Source organism: Uranotaenia lowii, chromosome 1 (assembly GCF_029784155.1).
Source record: "Uranotaenia lowii strain MFRU-FL chromosome 1, ASM2978415v1, whole genome shotgun sequence".
NCBI lineage: Eukaryota > Metazoa > Arthropoda > Insecta > Diptera > Culicidae > Uranotaenia > Uranotaenia lowii.
This window is the reverse complement of record NC_073691.1, coordinates 169,277,280-169,285,827: the sequence shown is the minus strand read 5'-3', so window position 1 is coordinate 169,285,827 and position 8,548 is coordinate 169,277,280. Positions and strand designations below refer to the sequence as shown.

The 8,548-nt window shown below is 33.1% G+C and overlaps 1 non-coding gene across 1 annotated transcript; it reads right to left on the bottom strand.

Annotated features, from left to right (window-relative positions):
• Positions 1-475: 475 nt before the first annotated feature.
• Positions 476-547, bottom strand: Trnaa-cgc (transfer RNA alanine (anticodon CGC)). Its single transcript has one exon. It is a non-coding gene; the product is annotated as a tRNA-Ala (tRNA).
• Positions 548-8,548: the final 8,001 nt, after the last annotated feature.

The window sequence follows — 8,548 nt, the reverse complement described above, 5'->3', positions numbered from 1 at the left end:
ACAAACTTTTATATGGTGGCGACTCCGAACAATGATTTTTAGAGATCGAACTGGTTCGATTTTTGAAATCGGCCATTCGTTTGATACATTTTCCAAATAACAATTTCAGTTCTTGATCAAGTATCAAACATGTATTTCTTTCATTATTCAAAAAAAAATTAATATAAGTTTTAAACTAAAATCGAGACATCCAAGACATCGTGAAATTATGGGCTACTCTTAAGTAAATATGATTTACAATACACTCAGACTCATTTGATTATTTGTATCGGTTTCAAAACAAACGATGAAAATAAAAAATTCAAATTGTTAATTTCAAATTTGTAAACATTATTAGAACTCCTCAATTTTGTGATTTTGTTTTTTTTTTAATATTGTTTTGAAAAATTTACCAGTGCATCAGTAAAAAAGATTTTCCCATCCTTACAAATTGAAGGCCTCTCATGGATGAGGAAATACAAAAGCAAAAATTTACTGGAGATGCCGGGGATTGAACCCGGGACTTCTCACATGCGAAGCGAGCACTCTACCACTGAGTTACATCCCCGATGTGGAGGGGGAAGCAGATTTTTGCCACTAGACCACGCCTGCTCTACTAAGCCGACCGACACTAGAACAATAAAAATATAACCCAAAGCAAGTGAAAAATGTAAACAAAAAGATAGTAACAACAATCGAGAAGATTCCTTCTATCTACCTAGTTTTCGTTTCTGAGTTGCTTCTGCTCGAAGCGTTGATGACGATGTTGCTGATGATGAATGGGGGTTGGAGCTCTCAAGTCATTTACCCGGTAGCTTTGCCGCTTTAATTTCGAGACACGCCGCCGTTTTAGCGCTCTAGATGTGCTGAACAGCTGATTAGAAAACGTGGTGTAATTAAATTCTACTAGCCCCTAGCTCTAAAGCATGTGGCCTCGTTTCTGTTTTTTACATTTGCTTAAATATCGTCCGTTTATGGCAGCTTAGCTGCTGACTTGACTAGACTTGGCTTTGTTTTCGGAGTAGTTATTTTTTCCGAGAATGGATACCAGTCGATTTCCGACCGTAAGCAGCAAGCAAAGCAAATTGGGTCACAATAATTCGTCGAAATTGGCAAGCAATTGGTTATGGCAATAACAGGTCTCGAATTTATTGCACGGAACATCACGCTAAATGTGGATCTGAATACCTGGGGTTGTTACTTATGTTTGTAGGTATATCGATGTCTCGAGGCATTAGGTCCAGGCAACTTTCGATTCGTTCAGAATAGAGGTTGTTGAAATAATCAATCCTCGTCGTTCGGACAAAATTAGAACCTGTTGGGTCTCTATCTTCGTCTTTTGCTTTACCAAAAGGAAAAAAGCAGGTAATAGAAGAACTTCTCCTCAACTTGGTGCCATTCGATCGCGCCATTTGATTTGATGAATCACGCCCCAATCCCGGTCAGTTCTATCAAATTTCATCAGCCTGAATGGTCGTCGTCGTGAGTCACTCACCGGGTCGTCGTCGTCGCCGGCTTCAATGTAAATTTGATGATAATTTACGGTGCCGCCGCGCGCCGGTTGTTGTTTTGCTTTCGTCCACGTAGATTGATTTGACCTGATTCGGAATGATCCAACCTTTTAGACGGATATTGATAATCGCTGGCAATGACGGCTGAATAATAGGGGAAAATAAAAAAAAATTAATTAGTCAACACTGTCATGCTTTTCGAGAAATGTTAGGCGTTTAGTATAAACCTGCCAGATTGCTCGGTTTTACCCAGACTTGCTCAGATATTTATCACAAAATTTGGTTGCATTTTTTCGAAGTTATTCACTTTATTTGAAAACCCTAACAAAAAAATTAGTTAAGCAATTGAATTTTTTTTGTTTTGTATCCAAATCGAAATGTTTTGATCAACTTTTATCAAAATTCACCCATAGAAGAGTTTGAAAAAATCCAATGCCTTTTTAGTAAATCTCTGTGTCGAAAATGCGCTAAAAGTGTACTGTACCAAAGATGATATACACACACAGCACGCGGTACATCATTCGACAATAACCACCTTGCTGGCTGATTGTTTCCATCCTGCTTTGATTTCTAATAAGGGTATATACGGACGATAGTATTGACGAAAAATTGGCCTCAGCCATAACCTCAAATTTTGATTTGCTGGCGGCCTCACCAGTGATGCTAGGTGCGTTATTAAAATCAGTATTTGCTTGTTAAAAAACTAATTATATTTCTGAATTGATTGAATTTTTTAACTATCAACAGCTAAATGTTTGAATTCATTACGGGGCGTCCATAAATGGATGAAGATAAGTTATCTTTTGCTAATGAATGTTCAAGGTGAATTAAAAACATCTGAAGTATATTTTCATGTACTACTCGGTAGATTAAAAAAGAGTTGTTTCTAACTTCTAAACGAATGCAAAATCATTCATTGTTATAAACAAGCTTAAGTGAAAGTCCGGTCTTTGTTGAATTTGAAAATAATCGCCTGCATGCTCTGACTATTTAAAACAAATCCACATAATTCGCTTCTTCGCTTAAGGGTGCGATACAGAAAGTTGTTCTTTCGTTAAGATAAATGATGCGTTTAATTTCACATTCGAATATAAATCTACGGGAAAGTTGCAAATTCTCAGTACTCATGAAAAGGTTTTTCAATAACAATGCTTTTAATTGCATAATCATCGTTTTCCAAATATCAATGCACTTGGCAGCCCTGAACACCCAAAAAAAATCAAAACACGAACATCTGTGTATCACTTTTCCACAGGGCGAATTTGTCGATTTTAGTATCGGAAAATCGCGTTTATCGTGCGCCCTTCTCAAAAATCGATTCTGTTCTCCCATGGTTTGAGGTTAGGGCTGAGGCCTTCTGTTAAAGTGGTGTTCGTGTAGAACTGTCAATATATCCTAATAGGATATGGGATGAGTTTTTTTGGATTCTTTCAGACACATGTAATGCGGTAGCGATGGTAGGATAATGCAATGTTTTAGAAAGCTCGTTAATGCCGGTTCGGCATAGAATCTTATATCGATAATTCTACCTCCAAGGAAGATCATTATCACTATTTCATTAAATAAACGAATTTTTGGAAGCCTAAAGAACGATTCACAATCTGCTGCTCGGTGTCATTTTTTGGAATCAATATAAATAATTCAGCATCTCTGAAAATTTGCCAGATAATTGAGGAGACGAGAGTCCCTATCTTAAAACACTATTCACGAAAAAAATCGATCGGCGGATCTAAAACCAATTGTTTGAAGATTTGCGAACAAAATGCATGAGCAAATTTGTATATTTCCACTTCTAAGGAAGGAACAGATTTTAAATTATTCTTTTGTCACTTGGAGTTCAAACATTTTATTCCGCAAAATTTTAAAATTTAAAATTAAAACTGGTTCAAAAAATTCAACGTTTTTTACACGATCCTTGATCAGAATATCGAAAAATCTGATTTTTCCCGATTTTTTTTTAAATTTGAATTTATGAGTTATTCTAAAAATTCAAGGTTTTTTAAGCGACTCCCGATGAAAAAAAAATTGAGAAAAATGAATTTTCCTGAAAAATTTTCAAGTTTAAAATTTTAAGTGATTGAAAAAAATCTAGATTTTTTACGCAACACCCGACCATAAACAAAAAAAGGCGAAAAATTTTGAAATTTAAATTTATGAGTGATTCAAAAACTTTAAAGTTTTTTACGTAACCCCCGACCAGAAAAAATCAAAAATAATGATTTTTTCCCGAAAAATTCACAAATATAAAATTTTCAGTGATTTAAAAAAAATCATAGTTTTTTACGCGACCCCCGGCCAGAAGAAATCGAAAAAAAAAGTTTAAAGTTTTGAGTGAATTTAAAAAATCATTTTTTTCACGCGACTCCCGATCAGAAAAAATCGAAAAAAAATTATTGCTTCCCGAAAAAAAATTTAAGTATCAAATTTTAAGTGATTCAAAAAATTTAAGGTCTTTAATGCGAGCCCCGACCATAGGCTTGAAACTCATGTAACACTCCCTAAACATTCATGAAAGTTTCACATATCATTAGGTCGATGACATAGTGAGAGCGAATTGGCGAACGCGGCCAATTTCCATCATCGGAATTAGAAAGTTTCCAAAAAAAAAGTTTAACTTAAATTTTTTTTTTACAAATTCGTTTTTCCGAAGTTATTTTTGTTTTTTTTTTCAGATGAATAAAGGACATCTAGGTAACACCTTACTCAAATGTCTCCGGTCAAATCTGACGATTTGAACTTCTGAGAAAATTTCACATAAGATAAATATTATTTGAGGCCATCAAATCTGCTGCTTTGAGTTTTTTGGGATTTGAGGTCCAAATTTTCTAACTGTGCAAGTATCAAGTTTTTTTAATAGTTTATTAAACACTTTGTGATTACTTTCTATGATATTGAAAAGTTTTTTTTTAATACAGTAGAAAGCTTCGCCAATTCGATAATATCAAATCAGATTGTTTTCATTTTTAACAGCCACATCAAAATATAAAAAGTACAAATGAACTTTAAGAGGGAACAAAAATGAAGATGAATGAATGATTCAATTGTTACTTTATATCCTTAGCTCCAAACTGCATTCTGAATTCGCTAGAAATTATCCTATCTCGCGTGAGCTTTCATTCCGCCATATGAAACATCTTAAGAATTCACAGTAAACTGCTGCAAATTTGTCAAAATAACTTAAAAATTTATATTTCTCATATAGAACATGTCGTCTAGGCTCCTAATATTCTAAATGGAAAGAAGTTCCCACTAGTTTATGCCAGTTTTTGTATTTTTTTCGTAATAAATCTGTTTGTTTACATTTCGTTTTATACGACGTAATTCATTACAGTGTATTTTGAAAATTTTATTCACGGCTGCCAGTTATTTTTACAGCGGATTTAAAAAAAAAAATCGTTGATACTTTTAAATTTTCATCGCACTGCACACCTTTGCCTCTGCCAGAATTTTTGATAAAAAAACGGATTTATCAATTTTTTTTCGAGTTATTACTTACTGACAAGAATTACAAATCTGACAATTATGACACTCTCAAACAGGGAAGATAGAGAAAAATGTTGGAAGAAATCTTCAAATGTAAAATTTTTCTGATGAAATCACCGACCAGTGAAAATGTTCCAATTTTAATTCTTTTGAAGGAAATGAAGTTTTTTAATTTTCGATAGAAAGAAAATTGTTTTTTTCTGACACTTTTTTTCTTATTTTAAACGATTAGATTCATCGCTTTTCAAAAACTGCTCAATTTTTAGTCAAAAAGTAAAAAAAATGCTGCATCGCGTTTCTCTTTTTCTCACTTGGTGACAAACAATATAACCAACAAAGAAAAGGTTCCAATTGAAGCCCTTGAAGCTGAAGGTGTTCAAGTTAAACATTCCAGATAGACTGTCATTTCCCGGGATTTCCTGACCAGGAATTCCCTGAAACCAAAATTTCGAGAATTCCCGAATCCCGGAAATCGCTGAAAAACACTAGGAAATCCTGAACCCAGTAAATCAAGCTAAATCGACCTAAATTCAATTGTTCTTCCTTGATATATGACTTAGTTTTAAACATTTTTATAAACTGGTTAAAATGATCCTTTTGATTATTTTTTTTAAGTTTTCGAGGAAAAGTACAAAAACGGCATATAATTTGTAAAACCAAAAAATTCCAATAAAGAAACGCTGTTTATTTGATGAATAACTTGACAACAAGCAAACCAAAGTCTACCGATGGTGAAAAACCTTTATTATTTCAAACTTTTGCAGCAAGAATCAGTCAATATTGTCAGTTAAAGTACTAATTACACATGGTTTTGAGTTCATATTCCTTTCTATTTATTAGTACCTCGACTGATTTAGTTATGTTTTTGTACGATATTGAACTATTATTGTTTTAACCGTTTCTTTGATGAGTTCTCATAGGAGTTTAAAAAATCGGTGTAAATTTCCTTTGTTACCGGTATTTCGAAATTTGGGCCAAGAAATGATTTGCTTCCAATACTGTTAGCTTTAAAAAACGTAAAAAGAGTAACATTTTTTGGGTATTTTAAATTGAATATTGAATTTTTGGGATGTTGAAATAATGTGAAACTACTCAAAAATTTAAAAAATACTGTTTAGATATAGTTTTGTATACCATAGAGTATTAAATCTTATTTTTCAATTTTTCCCGGGATCTTTTTATTCCCAGGATGCTTGTTTTCTGTGTGTAAAACTGCCCGGACATAGTCCGGATACTCTGGCATTTTTTTGCCAAACTAAGCAAGAAACTCAAATTTAGTGATGATTTTTGAGCTCTAATGATTTTTTATTTACATCACAAGTAAAATAAAAAAATGAGCTTTTAATAAGATTTGAACGCTGTTTATGCGCTTCGATAAAAAAAATCGAATTTTAGATGATTATCTTTCATGTTTTCTCTAATTATTTTTTCTAATGGAGCTCGAATTTTGCTCAGATTTGCCCAGGTATTTTCCATGGTTTTTGTATTCGATATCGTGAAATCAAATAGCCCGTCCTGGATTTCTGAAAAAAAAATTGTATCTAAATATTTATAGACCCCATTTGTAAAAATATTCAAAGCAATCGAAAGATTCCTTTTAATTCAACCACGGTAAATGAAAAGTTCATATACCAGTATTTCGATAGCAGTTTACTACCTTCTTCAGTGAACGTTTTCGATTGATATCAATCGAAAACGTTCACTGAAGAAGGTAGTAAGTTGCTATCGAAATACTGGTATATGAACTTTTCATTTACCGTGGTTGAATTAAAAGGAATCTTTCGATTGCTTTGATTCAGTTGAATCATTCAACCAAGTAGGCTCATACCACATCAGAGTAAAAATATTCGATTTTTGCATATGTGCAAAAATCAACCGGTTTTTTGAAACGACATTACCTTATAGTTTTCGCTATAACAGGAGCAATATAATTTAAACAAACACCATACACACGTTTTACGTTCTAAAATGGTGATAGAATACAAACACAAAAATTTAAATAAAAATTATGAATGACTTAATGACAAAAATTATGAAAATTTCAAAAAATTAAAAATCAAATACAAATGACCAAAAAACTGAAAAATGATGGAGAAAGACAAAAATAGCAAATATGACAAAAAACATTATGAGCAAAACAAGAAAAGAGCAAAATGCTTAAAAAACATGAAAAGAAAAAAGGGGAAAATGACTCAAAATTGACTAAAAGTTATGATAATGTTAATAATACAGACCCCGTTCGTTTTTGGCAACTTTCGATTTTGGCAACATTCGATTTCGGCAACATCCGCCACATGGCACATGTGCCAAAATCGAACGGTTTTTAGAATCAACATTACCTTTTAATTTTCGTTATAACAGGCCTGATTTAATTTAGACATACATCATATATACGTTTTTATGTTCTAAAATGGTGATAAAATGCAACAATAAAAACAAAAGTTTTTAAAAAAATTATAAAGTACTCAAAAATGACAAAAAGATGAAAAATTCTAAAAGTTAAAGCAAATTCAAACAAAAGACTGAAAATGACAGACAGCAACTAAAAAATGATGAAGAACGACAAAAACAGCAAATATGACAAATGAAAACAAACATTATAAACAAAACAAGAAAGGTGGAAAATGCTTCAAGAACATGATGAAAAATTGAAAAATTACTACAAATGGTCGAAAATTATCCAAAAATAACGTGTTTGATAACAATACCAGTTATTTTGTAAAAATAACTGAAAAAAGTTAAGAAAAAAAACCGTTCGATTTTGGCAACATTCGATTTTGGCAACACAAAATGTACGGGCGTGTTGCCCAAATCGAGCGGGGTCTGTTATAGTTTTTTTTCTGCAAAAATAAGTGAAAAAAAAGTTTTGAAGAAAACTGTTCGATTTTGACAACATTCGACTATGACAACACAGAATATTTGGACCTGTTGCCAAAATCAAACGGTGCAAAGGCCTATGAGTTTCTAAAATCATGAATCCCATTTTATTTGAAAAGCAAAACCTAATTTGAACCAGCATTTCAAAGCAGCTTTCAATTAAAATTTCTAATGATAGTTGGAAGTGAAAATCAAAAAGAATTCTGAACCTGTTATTAGTTTCCCTGGTTTTGGCATTACATCTAGCTTTCTTTTCCTGGACCTCATGGGGAGGGCTCAACCCTCTTACGGAAAACTCTTAGGAAAACAAAACTTGTAGAGCAATCGGTGCATGTGCATAGAGGCTAGAACAAATGAGCCACCGCTTAAATTTGGCCTTCAAATTTGGGTCTTCTGCCTGACCGAGCTATGATTTTAGCCCTCAAGTTTGGGTTCCGTAGTATAACCCTACAATTGGACCACCTTACAAATCTAAGAAAAGATCATGAAATCAGAGAGCGTAAAAACGAAAGCCCAAATTGTGTTAATTGTTTACTTATAGCAAGCACGTTTGGTAGCGATTGATGGCAGCAAGACGATAAAAATTATCGGCTTCAGTCCTGATAATAATTACCACGCCGCACGGCACATCGAATCGAACGCTGGTTTGTAGGTAGCTGGCCGATCCATCCCTGATTTTTGTACTTCCATTGACATCT